The sequence below is a fragment of the Monodelphis domestica genome, chromosome 2, assembly GCF_027887165.1.
Source record: "Monodelphis domestica isolate mMonDom1 chromosome 2, mMonDom1.pri, whole genome shotgun sequence".
Taxonomy (NCBI): Eukaryota; Metazoa; Chordata; class Mammalia; order Didelphimorphia; family Didelphidae; genus Monodelphis; species Monodelphis domestica.
The window spans coordinates 354,376,561-354,393,601 of NC_077228.1; positions in this window are offsets into that span (position 1 = coordinate 354,376,561).

Genomic DNA, 17,041 nt, shown 5'->3' on the forward strand with positions numbered 1-17,041 from the left:
AACAAAAAGTTATGGAATTCCTTTCATTGAAACATCAGCAAAAACAAGACTGAGAGTGGAAGATTCTTTTTATACATTGGTGAGAGAGATTCAGCAATACAGATTAAAAAAAATCACCAAAGAAAAGACTCTTGGCTGTGCAAAAATTTAAAAAATGCATTGTAATGCAATCTGGGTGTTGATGATGCCTTCTACACGTTAGTTCATGAAATTTGAAAACATAAAGAAAAGATGAGCTAAGATGGTAAAAAGAAGAAAAAGAAGTCGAAGACTTTTAAAGTGTATAATTATGTAAATAATTTTGTACTTTTTTCTCAAAGCAAAAAATCTATTTTAAAAATATTTATATATTCAAATGTTATCTGTCAAACTGAAATAGAAAAACCAGTAACTAACTGGATAATTCATGCTTTTCCCATGATTCTTTATTTTTGTTTGTTTGTTTGTAAACACTGTTTTAATAGGAAGTATATAAGCCTAAAGTATCTTTAAAACAAAACATAAAAATAAATAAAATTAATTCCTGGCTTTTATTTGGCAGTGGAAAAACATGTCCAATAAACTAGAGAGCAGGAATACATAAATTAGCAATCAGTTCTTAATAGGTATAGACAATTTCATGCACAGATGTCACTCTGTGGTCATATCAATTTGACTATTTTTTTTTTGATTTGACACTTCATCAATCTAGTGTTTTCAGTCATCTTAATGACCAGGCTGAGTTGGCTGCATGGGCAATTCAATCAATTGTGCAGAACTCAAGCCTTAAGATAGTAGAAAAGAGCATTTTCACTGTAAAATAGTCAATTCAGGAGCTGCATACAGATTTGGCCTAAGGGTATTAGCTCTCATCAATAGGAACCATTTTAGATGTACTGATGAGACAACAGCATTTCATGATTCATTCAGCTCTCAGTTACCCTTGGAAATGGTAGAGCAGGAGACTTTGAATAAATGAAAGCAGCAAAAAAAAAAATCCCCAAATCTCCTTTTAGTTTCTAGTTGCTGCATCTTCAACTAACCTTTTGCCAAAGGTGCTAGTAAATGGAAAAGTGCCAGATTAAAGTTTCATCTCTGTTTTTCCCTATGTCAGCCTTTTGGTACAGGTGCTAATGAGAAGAGAAACTGGAAAAAGTCAAGCAGCCAGAACAGAAAAAGAAGTAGAAACAAAAGGTAATAGAGAGGTGACTATATGCCAAAATGGTGCTTTATAATAGAAAGGCTGTATGTCTTGGGATAAGAAAACCTAGGTTCCTATTATGACATGTCTTAGAAGCAAGAATACTGGCAAGATGGTTAAACTCTGTAAGGTTCTATTTCCTTATTGATAAGTGAAATTCATAATACTTGCATTATTCCACTACTCACTTTATAGGATTGCAAAGCATCTTTCTCCCTCTTTCTCTCCTCCTACTTTCTTTTCCTTCCTTCATTCTCTCACCTTCCTTCCTTGTTTCATTTTCTTCCTTCCTTCCTTCCCTCTTTCCCCTCTCCTCTCCCTCCCTCTGTCTGTCTGTGTCTGTCTGTGTCTGTCTGTGTCTCTCTGTCTCTCTGTCTGTCTCTGTCTGTCTATGTCTGTCTGTCTGTCTGTCTGTCTCTCTCTCTCTCTCTCTCTCTCTCCACTCTTACTGCCTCTCTTTCTCCCTTTCTAGTCTCTGGCTCTATGGCTTTGTCTGCCTCATGTCTGTTTTATCTTCAATCACTTTATTTTTACTAGGTTATGCCTTCACACAAGTTTCAACAATAAAAAAAACAAAAGTTTAGCCTACAACTTCCTCAACCTATCATCTTATATCTTGCCTCCTTTTTAAGCCAAATTTCAAGAAATAAAAAAGGAGAAGGAAAATTAGCTAGATTCATTGCCTCCATATCTCCTCTTTTCACAAGCTCATAATCATTTTGCAATTATTCTTCCAAACTCAACAGTGAGTTGAAACTACCAAAGCTACTAAATGATCTCAACTACAAAAATGATATTATTTTCTTAGACCTTATTCTTCTTGACCTTTTTATTTCATTTGACAGTTGCCTACTTTTTCCTCTTGCCTATTTTTTCCCTCTTGGATAACTTATTGTCTCTGAAATTTCATGACATTTTTCTCCCCTGATTCTCTTCCTACCTCTCTGGTTACTCCTTCTTTGTATCTACTGATGTTTATCATTTATATCATGACCCTTAACCGTATATTACTCAAGGCTCTAACCTAAGCAATATTCTCTCTATATAGTTTCTTTTTTGTTAAGCTTGTGGGTTCTAATGGGTATAACCATCATCACCACGCTGATGATTCACCAATCTGGATATCTAACCCCAGTCTCTCCCCCTAATACCAGTTACTTATAGAACCTTTCAACCTATAGGTTCCAGAAGTATCTTAAACCCAATAAGCCTATAACTAAACTCAGTTTCTTCCCTGAAACTGACTCCTTTCATCTATAGTTGCCAATTACTACCACCCTTCTAGGATTCCAAATTCATAACTTCATCATTATCTTTTGTTCCTCTCTTTCCTTCTCCCTACATATCCAATCAAATGCCAGATCTTGATACTGCTATCTCCACATCTCTCAAATCTGACATTTGTCAATATCCACATAGCTACCAGTGTATTTTCAGTCCCTCCATACTTTTTATTTAGAGTTTTGCAAGTTTACTAATTGTTCTCCCAGTCACAAGTATCTTCCCCACTCCAATTTATTTTACACACTGTTGCTAAAGCAATTTTTTTTAATTGAAGATCTTACCATGTCAGATAGTCATTCAGTAACTCCATTAACTTCCTTTTTTTCTCTAGAATAGAATGAACACTCCTCTTTGGTCTGCAAACCTCTTTGTAAACCACAATTCTTGACTCAGATATTATCCTACCTCATATTCAAAATACATCCAAGCTCCCCTTCTTTCCATTTGTTATGAATGACATTACATCTCTCATTTTTGTGTTTTTGTACTGGCCATCTGCAATGCCCAAAATGCCGTCCTTTTTCATCTCTACCTCAGAAAAGACTTCTCATCCATTGAAGCATAGTTGAGTACCACAGACTAAAGGAAATCTCTCCTGCCCACTAACCCACCCTACCCTGCTAATGTCTTGTCTCCCAAGTTATTTGGTATTTGCTTGTATTTAATCACTTTGTACTGTTGGCGTTTATATTATAAGCTGCATATATACATAGTAGTAGTATTCTCTCAGTAACTGAGGATTACGATTATATTTGTGCATTTTCATCTATGGTGTATTGATGAGTGTGCACAAAAACACTTGTGTGTGGAGGAGATTTAAGTGGAAAAGTCGATGCACAGAGACTGTCCCACTCTCTCGGCATTGGTAGCCTGGGTCCAGTGGTACGAAAAGTCGTTACACCTAGACTTCCTCAGCTGCATTGGATGGCTGTGTTGTCTTTTGTGCTCCAATATGCCCTAAGCATTCCACAGTGCCTTGCTGCGTCGCCATCTCAGCCGTTGAACCTTCTTGTTGGTTTCTTCCGCCTGTTCAGTCGAAGCAGTCTTCACATGCTGGGTAAGCAAAGCCTTAGTTCACCAGGGGTTGACTACGACCTGATGGCTACCTTCACAAGGTTTAGCTGGCCTGTCAAAGCCATTCTCCGGGGTGTGGCCACTGCTGCATGTATACATATCCATATATTATATACATATGTACCTATCTATATGCCTATTTGTATCCCCTGTCTCTCCCTCCCTTTCTCTCTCTCCCCCCTCCTTCTCCTTTTTATCCATCTACCTAACTTTTATTCTAATTAGAATGTAATCTCTTTCTAAGTAAGTTTCTTATCTTCTTTGTAGTCATATACTCAATGCATTGCATAGTGCTAAACAGAAGGCATTTAATAAATATTTGTTTATTATTTTTATATTTCTGTTAATTATAGATAAAAATAAATTATAGACATTATATTGTACTTATCACAGTATAGCTTCTAGCACATTAAATGACCATGTAAGAAAAATATGGGGGGCAGTTAGGTTGCACAGTAAATAGAGAGCCAGGCTTGGCTATGGAGCATCAAATCTGGTCTCAGGCACTTTCTAGCCATGTGACCCTGGGCCAGTCACTTCACACAATTGCCTAGTCCTAAACACACTTCTAACTTAGAGCTGATACTTAGTATTGATTCTAAGACAGAGAGTAAGGATTAAAAAGAGAGAGAAAGAGAGAGAGAGAGAGAGTGAGAGAGAGAGAGGGAGGGAGAGAGAGAGAGAGAGAGAAATGTGGTATATACTATGAATTTCAAATGGATGATACTTTTCTGAAAGGCCATTTATTACATATAAATGGATGGGAGAAGAGAAGTAACTTTTGAAATTCGACTTTGCATCATGCATTTTCACACTCCTAATTTGTTTTTTTCTTTATCTTTGACTTGGTTGTGATAAGATTCAGTATAAAAGATGTATATGGACTTACCTACATATACTTAACACAAATGTAGCCTGATTGCCAATTTCCAAGGAAAAAAAATACTTCTTGAGTGTAACAGTATTGGAACTGAAAGGGAAGAACATTTTTATGTAAAGAATAAAAAAATCGAGTCTTATTTTTTCCATTTACATACAGTACACGGACCTGAAAGAATCTATTTTTCTCAGTAGGAGGACAAAATGTAATTTGTTCTTTCTTTGCTATAGCAGTAGCATTAAAATTGCCCTCCATCACTGGCAAAGTCAGTCATTTAGCAGTGTGTAGTCACTGAAGAGGCTGCAGTGTTTCTGGGAAAATGTTAGTCAGAAGTCTGTTTTGATGTGAGTATACCATTTTCAAAGCTACTATATGCATACAGTCACATCATTTACAGATTCTTTTTAATCAAATACTTTCTGAAACTGGATTTAAAAATGAAAATAATATCTCTTTACCCTATAAAGTTATTTGTACATACAGCATACTGTTACGTTCTCTTCTGAGATATTTCATAAGCTTAAAATGTCTACTGCAACCCTGCATTCTTAGCAATGCTATGACCAATTAAATTTGGGCATTATATATCTAAATAATAGTGGAAGAAAGAGGGGAAGGATTATGATTTTATTCCTTTTCTTTTTATTCTATCACTTAGCAGAGTATCTTGCACAGAGTAGATTTTTCACATAATTCCTTGTTAACTGATTGACGAAAATGGTAAATGAACTACTAATATCCTGGTGTATTGAATCAAGGACTGGCCTAGGAATCAGAAAGTCTCAGGAGGTTCAATCCCTGCCACTAATATACATATATATTGAGTAGTTCTACTACAAATGTATGCTTCATAACATCAACTTGATTTTCACTTCTGTTAGGTAATCTTCTTATACCTCTCTTATCAATGCATTATCCCATTTTCAACAACTGTTCTTCCAAGTCTTTGCATTCCTCCTCAAACCTCCCATGCCTCCCTCACTCCCTACTCTCTCAGCTGAGAACCTTGTCTCATATTTTACAGGGGAAAAAAATGAACCCATTAACCATGAATCCCTTCTCTCCTCTTCCTTTTTTTCTTCCCCATTTTCCCCCTTTTCCTATCACTGAGGTACCTTCTGTCATTTTATCCTCTTTCAACTATGGTAAATTGTCCTTACTCCTTACCAAAGCTAAATCCTCTACATGTTCAAATTATCTCATTCTATGATATCTCCTTCAACAGATTGCCTCCTCTGTCATTCCCATTCTATCACTTAGTTTCAATTTTCCCCTCTCTACTGAGTCAATTCCTATTGTCCACAAAAATACACCTATCTCCCCTATCCTGAAAAAAAAAATCCCTCACTTTATCCTTCCATCCCTAATAATTATCTTCTCATATCTCTTCTATCATTTATAGTGAAACTACTCAAAAAAGCTGTCTACATTATGTATTATCACTTTCTCTTCTCTTACTTTTTCTTAACCCCTTACAATCTGGCTACTCTTGAAAGTTATCAAAGAGATCTTAGTTGCCAAATCCAATGGTCTTTTTGCAATCCTCATTGCCCTGACCTCTCTGAAGTTGGTAATTCTTTCCTCTTTGATGCTGTTTTGTTTCTAGGTTTTTGAGACTCCACTCTCTGATGATTATCTTCCTATCTATCAGACCAGCCCTTCTCTGTCTCCTTTGTTGGATGCTCCTCCAGATCATGCCCTTTAAATATAGATGTCCATTAGGGATATGTCTTGGGCATTCTTATCTTTCTATACTATATCATTTGGTGATCTCATAAGTTTCCATGGATTTCATTATCATCTCTATGCTGATGACAAGCAAGTTTATATTTCATGACTCAGTCTCTCTACTGACTTCCAATCTCACATCTCTAACTGCCTTTCAGATACCTCAAACTAAATATCCAGTAAACATCTTAAATTCATTATGACCATAACAGAACTTATTATCTTTCCCACAATCCCTCCCTCTTCTTATCTTCCCTATTTACTTTAAATGGCAACACTATCCTCCCAATCTCTCAGGCTCTCAATTAGGGAGTTATCCTGATTTCCTTGCCATTTTTCAACCCTGATCCCCATATCAAAGCTGTTGCAGAGACTTATCAATGTTACCTTTGCAACACCCCTTGAATACCTCCCTCTCACCTCTGGCTTTCTCTCCTTTGACATAGTTACCACTCTAGTTTAGGTCTTCATCTTATATCTTAATAACTGCAATAATCAAGTTATGGGTCTACCTGTCTTGTCTCTCCCTACTCCAGTGCATCTTCCATTTAGACAATAAAGTGATTTTTCTAAAATGATCATGTCATTCCCCTACTCAGTAAATTGTAGTGGTTCCTTATGTCTCCACTATCAAATACAAACTCAAATCTCTTTATTATATACCCCTCCACTTAGATCTTCCTCTCTCACATATAGGTCTTGATCCAGACACTGTTGGTCTGGCTGTTCAGTGAACAAGATTTTCCATCCCTTGACTTTGGGCTTTCTCTCTAAGTGTCCCCCTATGCCTAGAATGATCTTTCTTCATTACTGACTTTACTGTCTCCTTTAAGTCATGACTAAAAATTGCAATATACAGAGGCAGCCATCCTCCAAACCTAATACTTCTATACATAACTTGCTTTGTATATAATTTTTGGAAGTTGAATTCTCCTTTAGATTGTAAGTTTCTTATGGGTAGTTACTATTTTCTGCTTCTTTTTGTATAGTTAGCTCCTGGTACATGTTTAGACAATTAATAAATTTTGACTGATTTATTAAGGCAGTGACTCTGGACAAGTCACTTAATCTCCAGAGGGTATAGCTAACAGATTTCAAGTGAGTTGCTGATTTCCATCAGTAGCAACAGTAAGGATGAGATTCCACACTGGGAATTACTCAAACTCAATTATTGATCTTGACCAAAATAAATGTTGGCAAGTAATTAATCAATCCACTAATTATCACATGAAATATCAGTTAGCCTTTTTGGAACTAGTAAATTTCAACCACAACTATGGATTTAATACATTAATTGAATTAATTGTATTTTACATAATAAAAATGACATATTTTAAACCCTTACCATCTGTCCTAGAATTGATAAAAATGTCAGTTACAAGGCAAAAGAGTAGTAATTACTTGGTAATTGGGGTTAAGTGACATGTCCAGGGTCACACAGCTAAGAAGTGTCTGAAGGTAGATTTGAACCTAGGTCCTCCCTACTCTAGCTATCTATCCACTGAGCTACTGCACTATCCCCATATGATGAAATTTTGACTAATCCCTCTCTCATTTGTTGAAGTTCTAGCTCTAGCTCTTGAACTCTCGTTAAGTGACTTAAGACAAGTCTCTTGAAGGTAACATAAAAATCTGAGATTTTTCATCTGCCAAATAGACTACATGATGAATGAAGTCACTTTCAACTCTAACAATCTATAATTCCACTCCAACATTTGGTATGTTTTTGTACACAGAGAACACAACCTGACGTATAAAAATTTGGATTCAAATCCTAGTTCTCCTACTCATTGGCCATATAACTATGGAAAAGTCCTTCAGCCTCTTGAACCTTAATCTTCCCCCTACTATAAAGCAAGTATCATAATAACTATTCTGCTTACCTTATGGACTCATGATCAAAACTTTGTAAGTTTTAAAACACTATTGTGTTATTGCCATTATAATTTTTTCATGATCATCATTAATAAAAACTTACATAAGTAGTAAATTAAATTTTGCAAAGTGCTTGACAAACAATAATGGAGCCAGTATGAGCCAGATCAAAGAACATTTTCTTTTGGGTGAGGACTATGGTTTCAATTTCTGTCCTGTCATTTATTATCTGTATGAACTTCATTCATTCACTTACCCTCTATAGCCTTTTGTTTTGTTGTTTGTGAAAAAAATGAGGTAGGACCTCTAAGATCTCTATCAGTTTAAATCTACGACCCCATGATCTCATTTGCTTCTAAAACCTAAAAACAAATTCAAAATGGGGATTCAAAATGGTTCAATACCCTGTCTTTAAAATAGATTTTTTCCTTATTGAGGATAGGACATTATTTTTAAATTGTCTTAAAAGACAAAGGAGCATATGTCAAAAACCAAATAAGTAAAGATATTGTGTTAGAAGAAGAATTTCTTTTCTCCCAAGAGGAGTTGGGAGGAGGGAGGCTGAGAGGGAAAGAAAATAAGTGCTTCTTAATGAAATAATAATAGAAATGTTTATAATTGTAATATTTTTAAAATAAAGTATTGTCTGAGAAAACAAAGTACCTTGGAAGTATCAAGGCTGGGTTTCTTCTGAGTGGAACAGTTAATGATAGGACCTCTAGGAGTGTGCAGTTTATATGGGTTCTGAAACATGCATTTTATCAGGAAGAGGGCACATCAAGAAAAAAGGAATATGATGAATATAACTCAGGGTGATAAAAATTCAATACCTATTTCATAAATTGTGAATAGCTTGGTCTAAATAGAGAATGTGGTTTGACTGAAGGAAGCAATAGGAGATAAGACTAAAAAGTATAGGTTGACAAACTATAGAGCATCATGAATTCTAGATATAAAATCTAGAGAGAAAATCAACAAGAATTAAGTGTCTTTTATCTTCCAGTTGCTGGACTAAATTTTGGGTCAAAGAAAAAAAAGAGGCAAAAACAGACTTTGTCCTCAAGGATTTCATAATATAATGGGAAAAATCAATACATTACAACTACAAATATATACTACAACAAATAACTACACACATATACACACAAATACATGATAAATTGAAGTTCATCTCAGTAGGAAGTCAGTATTCATAGGATTAGGAAAAGATTCCTGCAGAAGGTAGAACTTTAGTCAAGATTTGAAAGAATCCACAGAGTGGAGACAAAGAAGGGTATTCTAGGCAAGGGGAGACAGAGTGAAAATAAACAGATTTTGGAGATGCAATGTGTTATGTGAAGAAGAGCAAGTAAAGCATTTTCACTGAATCGTTCAGTACAAGGAAGGGAGAGAAATGTCCAAAGACTGAGAAACTAGAAAGAAAAACTATTTTGAAAGGCTTTAAAAGCCAATCAAACAATCTCATATTTTATTTTAGAGGCAATGGGAAGCATAGGAGTACATGGGATGTCTAGTGGGGTAAGAGGGTCATGTCTGTGCTTTAGAAAGATATTTTTGATAACAAAGTAAAGTAGAGACATCAATGGGAAACAAATTGAAGAAAGGAGACCAACTGGAAGGATATTTCATTAGTTAATGTCAGAAGAGAGAAAGAAGGAATATTCTAGAGATGTTGTAAAGGTTGGTTTGACAGGATTTGACAACTGATGTTATATGGTATGAGAGTGAGAACTTGAGTATAACACTTAAGCCTCACTGACTGGAAGAGGGATGATGACCTCAACAGTAATAAGAAAATTAAGGAAAGAAGGCAGTCTTGGGGGAAAAGATGAGTTTAGTTCTGAAAATTTTGGTCTTAAGTTTTATTTGGGACATTAATTTGCAGATGTTCAATATGGAATTGGAAATTTAAGCTAGAATTTAGGAGAGAGGTTCAGGTCAGATAAACTGATCTAATAATCATTTGCATAACTATGATAATTGAATTGAATTAAGAGGAGCTGATGAGATCACCAATCAACATAGTAAAGAAGGAAAAAAGAAATGGGTGTTCAAAAAGACCCTTTGGACACACCCCAGATAACCAACATAATGTGGAGGAAAATCCTGCAAAGGAAACTGAGAAGGATCAGTCAAAAATGTAAGAATATAACCAGGAGGGAGCAGTGTTGTGGATACCTAGAGAGAAGACTGTATCAAGGAAAGGAATATTAGTATCAAATGCTGCATAGAGGTCAAGATGGATGAAGATTGAGAAAGAGTCATTAGATTAGTTTAGAGATCATTGATAACTTTGGAGAGAACAGTTTCAGGTGAATGATGAAGATAAAAGTCAGACTACAGAATTAAGAAAAAGGAAAGGAATTAGATGCAAGAATTGTATATGACCTTCTCAAGGAGTTTAGCCATGGAAGAGAGGGAAGATGCAGGATAACTAGCAGGGAAAGATGAACCAACTAATGAATTGCTTTTATATGTTTGAGGCATAACTATATTTGTAGGCAATAGGTGATCAGTCAATAGAGAGGAAGAGTTAGGAGAATAGAAAGAGGAGGAATAGTAGAGGGGAAATTTACTAGACAAGAAAAGATGAAATGGAATAATTTGCTCATGTGAACAGAGGAGTTTGTGGCAAGGAGAAGGGACACTTCCATATAACACACGGGTGCATTAAGTGACATGGTGGTGGCCTTGGAAAGAACTAAAAGATAAGGAATTGGAAGCCAGGGTGAAGACAGAGGACAGATTTGGTGTTGTGAGGCAAAAAAGGTAAAATGGCGAAATATAATCAGTAAAAGGAATTTCATAGTTCATGAATGTATGTCTTAGAGAAGTTTTAGTTCAGTAAACCAAGACATAGTTCTAAAGATAAGTAGCATTCAATAACAGCAAACCAAGCCAGATTTATTGAAGAAGTATGCGCTATAAGAGGGAATCAGGAAAAATAAACAAGTCAGGTTCAATGGAGATTCAACTGAAATTAGGTATACTATTCTGGGGCCTACTATACTACTAGTAGGGTCACCACACTAGTAAATTCTGAAGAGTTTTTATGAAGTTCTTATTTGGGTCTAGCAGTCCTTGGAGGAAAGGAAAGAGGTTAGATCTAGAGAATGATGCACATCTGTGTTGACAGGAGGAGGGAAGATTCCTGGGAAACTGGTAGCTGGTGGTTATACAAATTTCCAAAGGAAATAAATAAGGGATTTGGGTTATTAACACTGGTCTTACTCTGAAAGGATGACTCAAATATTTTGAGCTTCCACAGGCTTTCTCTGAATGACATGGTAGGGAGGGCCCCTCAGAACTTTGAATATGGAACTAAAACTTTTTTGTATTGGCGCATACATAAATATGAGGTAGAGGAGTAGGTCATGGGAAATTAGTTGAGGAACTGGAAAATTACAGTGGTTGAGTGGCTATCAATATGTATGTTGACATCTCCTAGTTTTAGGGCAGCAGATAAGAAGAAAAGAATAACTTCAAGCCAGGCACTAAACTCAGTGAGGAAATAAGTAGAATCTTATATGGTGGTATATAATCAATACTAGAATCTTGATTGGGGGATAAATATGAACTGCATGAACCTTGAAAAAGGAGAGACAATGGGAAGCAAGGACTATTCTGAATTCCCCAATGTACATTTGGGGGAGCAGTAGCAATGAAAGTGCCTGCAAAGGAAGCCAGGAAATCTGTCAGAAAGAAGTAAGGTCTCAGAGAGAATTAGAAGATGAAAGGGCAGTGAATATAAGAAACAAGGAAAAAGGGTACTACTAATTAGTTGGTACCACCAAAACAATTAAGTAAGCTCTTCCTTCTTGACTTCCTTTCTTCCTGCCTGCCTTCCTTCTCTCTCTGTCTCTTTCCTTTCTCTCTCCCTCTTTCCTTATGTAAAAAAATGCCAACTTGTCTTAGAACTGTTTCAAAATTTCTCTACATACACTCTAGCAAAAGCAAAGGTGATTACAAAAAATAGCAAATATTTCTTTGGGGAACAACCCATCAAGTGCAATTTTTAGCTTTGTCTTGGATATTCATTTTTCTAATAATATAAGTGAAGTGAAGAAGAAACCAAATGTAAATCACCTTTAACACTGAGGGGAAAAAAAATCTTCCTATGACATGATGAGAACTAACTAATTTTCCAAAGAGAAACAATTTTCCAATGCAATATTCTAAATTATTAGCATCTGCTATTAGATTTAAATAACTAGTGGGAGATTTTGACCTAGAATCTGAATATATATATTTTAAAAGGAAGGAATACAATAGAGTTGGTAGAACTAGAATCCAGGAAGTTCAAGATTGTATTTTAAGCATGAAAACAGACTAACGGTAATTTCACTCAATCTTGTTGAAGTTCTTTTTACCCAAGTTTTTGGTGTCATGATTATAATAGAAATGGTTACAATAATTTGTATCTACCAGCATTGAAGATGATTAGCATTTAACAATGTTGTAGTGGTCTACATTGAAGATTACTAACAGGGAATCAAAACAATGAGATACAATGCTGGACTGACATAGTATTCTGGAGTTAAAGGGCTTGAGTTCAAGTTTCTGACTTGCCACCTCTTATTTGTATGACCTTGGATCAATCATTTCACTGCCCTCTATAATCAGCCTCTTCATTTGCACAAGAGTTACTAGAAATCTTAAATCATAAAGGGGTATTAGAAAAATTCCTTGTAAACCTTGGGGTGCTATATGAATGTTTTACCACAAAACATACAAAATCATATTTCTATTTCTCCATAAGAGGCCAGAAAAATTCAAATTCAAAATCTGCCCTTGTTTCTACAATGCTTAGTTCATGATCTTCTTATTTGAACTCCCCAACTAAAACGGAAGATATGTTAGTTCTCAAATCAGAAAGTCTGGGTTCAAATTCCTACTCTGTCATGACCTTGATTGGGTAACTTTATTCTCTTATCCTCAGCTATATCTGTTTTAGGCTAGATTATCTGATTGTCCATTAAATTTAAAATCTTTTCTCCTATGATCTTCTGAGGTTTGGTTACAGAGGTCCCCTTTCTTTTTTTTTTCTTCTTTTGAGTGTCTCCATAGACTTTAACATTTTTACACACACACACACAATTAATATAAAACACAAACATATTATACATCTTATTTTATTGGGAAATATACATCACATATATGGAGAAAGGGGAGAGACTAAGGAGAGAGAAAAAAAAAGAGATAGACAGTCAGAGACTGAGAGGCAGACAGCCAGAGACAGAATTGTGCGTACATATTGAATTTTTCTGCTTTAAAGATGAGTAAATGTTTTCATAAATATGATATACAATTTTAGAATGTTCTCTATACATGTTCTGTATCTTTTACAAATAAAGGTCAACTGCTAATATCCAGGACAAGAAAAACTGTTACTGAATACACCAATTAAGATTCCTTTTTATACTTCAATTGTTAAGGCTTTAAAAAAATCTTTGGGGTTACCATATAAATAATTGAATATGCATCCTTTATCAACTCAGTAGACAAGATTAAATGAAAACATACTAAAATCCATAGAAAATGCTTGAATTTCATATGGTTTTACACTTCATAGACATCTAGCCAGCTCACACTTTTACAGTCTTGATTGCCATCAAGAAGTCACTGTATCTTTGTTAGGCTAGTCCATATTATTCTTTTTTGAGAGTAGAAATTGTTTCAATATTTGTACTTGCATGCCTGAGACCTAAAAAAATGTCTACCTGGTAGACACCTAATAAACACTGTGATTAATGAAGCCATTCCAAATGGAAATAAAAACAGAATCCTAATTCAGAGATTTTCCAGCTTTTCCTCCAAACCTAGAAAATTACTTAATCATTAGTCAAAGGAGATAGAGAGAGATCTAGCCTAGATACAGAAAGACTAGTGTTCAAGTCCAACCTCTGACACAGATTGGTTGATACATTGATGATGACGGACAAATTACCTAATCTTTCAGTGCTCTAAGCAACTCTTTAAGACTGGAAATTCCAAAGAAGTAACAGACCAGCAATGCTAAAGGGATTTTCCTCACCTAGGAGTTTCCTATGTCAATGAAACCTCAGGTGTAAGTCCTAATCCCCTATCCTATTTGTTCTAGTACATTTCCTGCACAGCACCTGCCTCTGCTCAAATTTCTAGAGCTCAACAGATTTGCATGGCAGAAAAAGGTCTATCTTAGGTTAGGGGTGGTGGACACAAACATGAGTGCAGATGGTTAGGAAGGAAGGGAGACAGAAAGGAGAAAAGAGAAACAGCAGGCCACGTTTTCAGTGGGAAATTCTTGCTTCATTGGCACTTTTGCATTTTATTGAATTGAAATATACCCAAAAATTCAAGGAGTTACTGACAATAAATGTAACTATCATTTATCGACATTCTCTTGAGGGCACCATTTTAACATAGGTACACACTAAAGTCTACTAGTTTTCAGCAGGACCTATGGTAATGGCTTACATAAAATACTGTAACCTTGAAAATGCTCACATTAATGATATCTATTAGAAATAAATCTTTCTTGTCCTTCAAGATAGAAATAATAAATTTAGTAAGAAAAAAGAAGGAATGAACTACAATGTCGGGCACATTCTAGAAAGAGCAAATGAGTAAACATGACAACAATTTGCTCTAAATTGGCTGAATTATAAAATAAGAAATGGAGAATGCAATATTCTGCATGAAAATTAATCATGTTCTGGGAGATCAGAAGTAGAAATCACTTCCTTGATTCAGAGAATCAGACTATTTTGTGCTTTTCCATCCATAGTCTTCATTGCTGGGAGGCTGCCAAGGACTTCTACAATTGTGGCTATACAGTAAGCTTATTCAAAAGCCCGATTCATTAAATTCTCCATTTAGTGTCAATTTATTTCAATTAGTTTAGCAAACATTTATTAAGCACTTACTATTTGCAGGAAATGATGCTCTTATAAACATGACAACACAGAACAATTAAAAACTCATTGGCTTTGAAGGCAGAGGTCTTTGGTTTAAATCCCAAATCTCATACTTACTACTTATGTGACCTTGCACACTTAACCTCAAGGTCTCAGACTCCTCATCTTAAAATGAGGATATTGGACTATATGGACTCTAAGATTCTTCCTAGCTCAAGATACTATAACCAGAACAAATAACAAAACCCACCTGTCATCAATCCCCATCACCAAAACAGTTCCTCTCCTCAAAGACCTTAAAGATTTTTAGGATCATAGTTTTAGAATTAGAATTTTAGAATTTAGAATTAGAACATAGAGGTCATCAATCCCAACATTCCCATTTTCCAGAAAAGGAAACTGAGGCACAGAGGTATTTAGTGTCTAGTAAACATCTGAGGCAGAGAATTAGGATCCAGTTCTTTCTTACTCCAAGTCTAATGTTCTACTCACTAATCCACAGTCTCTACACCTTATTCTCTTGAATAATAACAGACATTGATATAGCCCTTATGATGTGTGTTTATATATTGTATATATATATGTTTATATAACATATATACATACATATACACAAAAGTGCATAATAGATAGACATGACTCACTGTTGGGAAGACATGGATTCAAGGTCTCCTTCTGGAATATACTGGCCATGTGAATCTGGACAAATCACTTAATTTTTCTATAGAAGCAACTATCTTGAATCACAGGTTTCAAAGCAGGAAAATATCTGTATTGATAGAGTTTCATCACAGAAAATATTTAGTCCAAAATTGAAAAATAAATAAATGTAGCACTTTCAGGTTTGCAGAGCACTTCACATACTATCTTGCTTGATAATGTGTGACCAGATACCACATTTATTATTGGCTACATTTCAAAACTGAAGAAACAAGAGTTTAAACAACTTGCCCAGTCTAGTCACTCAAGTCACATTAAGTGATGGCTTCCAAGGAAGGTAATTTTTTGGCAGTATTAGGAAAAAAACAGCCGATGTTTGAAAGTGTTCTTTAAAGAAAACACAAGTTTTCAGTTCTTTCGTTTGCATGGCAAATAAATACAGTCTAATTCAGTGAACCTTTTTTTTTTTTTAACAACGCATGAAGACTGTCAGAGTTTCTGGACATACTGTGTTCACTGCATTTCACAAAAGGAGGAAAATCACAGGTGAAGCCATATTCTCTCAGGTGTCAAAGACATTTCTTGGGAGCATTAGGCATTCAGTAAGGAAATGGACTCTATCAGGCCCCAAGGGCAGCATTTAGTTGTGTTTCTGATATTGTGCACTCAATGGTACTGTGGGCATTTAACTGCATGTGGTGCACTATAATCCTATAGGAGTTCCTATCTGTGGAGAACAGAGCATCATAAAGCAGATTTTGATGTCTCTAAAGTGGAATGATTGTAACATAAGTAGTTTTGGTCCTTGGCTGTTAGAGAAAGATACTGCTAAAATATGGGCATCTTATAAATCAGTAGACTCTCTTGTCCCCTGTATCTCTGTCACACCCTAGTAATAAAGCCATTGCTAGAGTCAGTGTATGATTGCTGCAAGGAATCAAGTAGTACCTAGTGAACTGAGTGCTACGTGGGGGCGGAGGGGGGGGGGTGACAGAGTCATCACTAGAGAGAAATGAGTCTCCAGATTCAGAAACTGCTTTCATTTCCACACACACCTACATCATCAACAACAAAGCACTACAGATCATCTATTTGCATTTGCTCTGAGGAGAATTAAAATAATCCAGAACAATTTTCAGCAGACAGTTTCTGGCAATCAGAGAGAACAATGAAATGAGTAAAAGAGGTCAAAGTTGCTATTCAGTCATTCTCATTCTGAGTCACCACCATCACATCACAGTTCTCCACAAAGAAGGAAGGACACTGAGGGGATCAGAGCACATTGCATTAAGCTGAGATATGTAATAAAATGTGTTGACATGAATTTCCTCTCTATTGCTTGACTTGGACTTTTTAAAATATATCTTTTTAAAAACTGTTCTTCAGCAAAAGGGGAGCAGAAGGGATCAGGAGCACTTGATACTCAGTTGTACAACTGCATTGCCAACTATTTCAGATTATCAA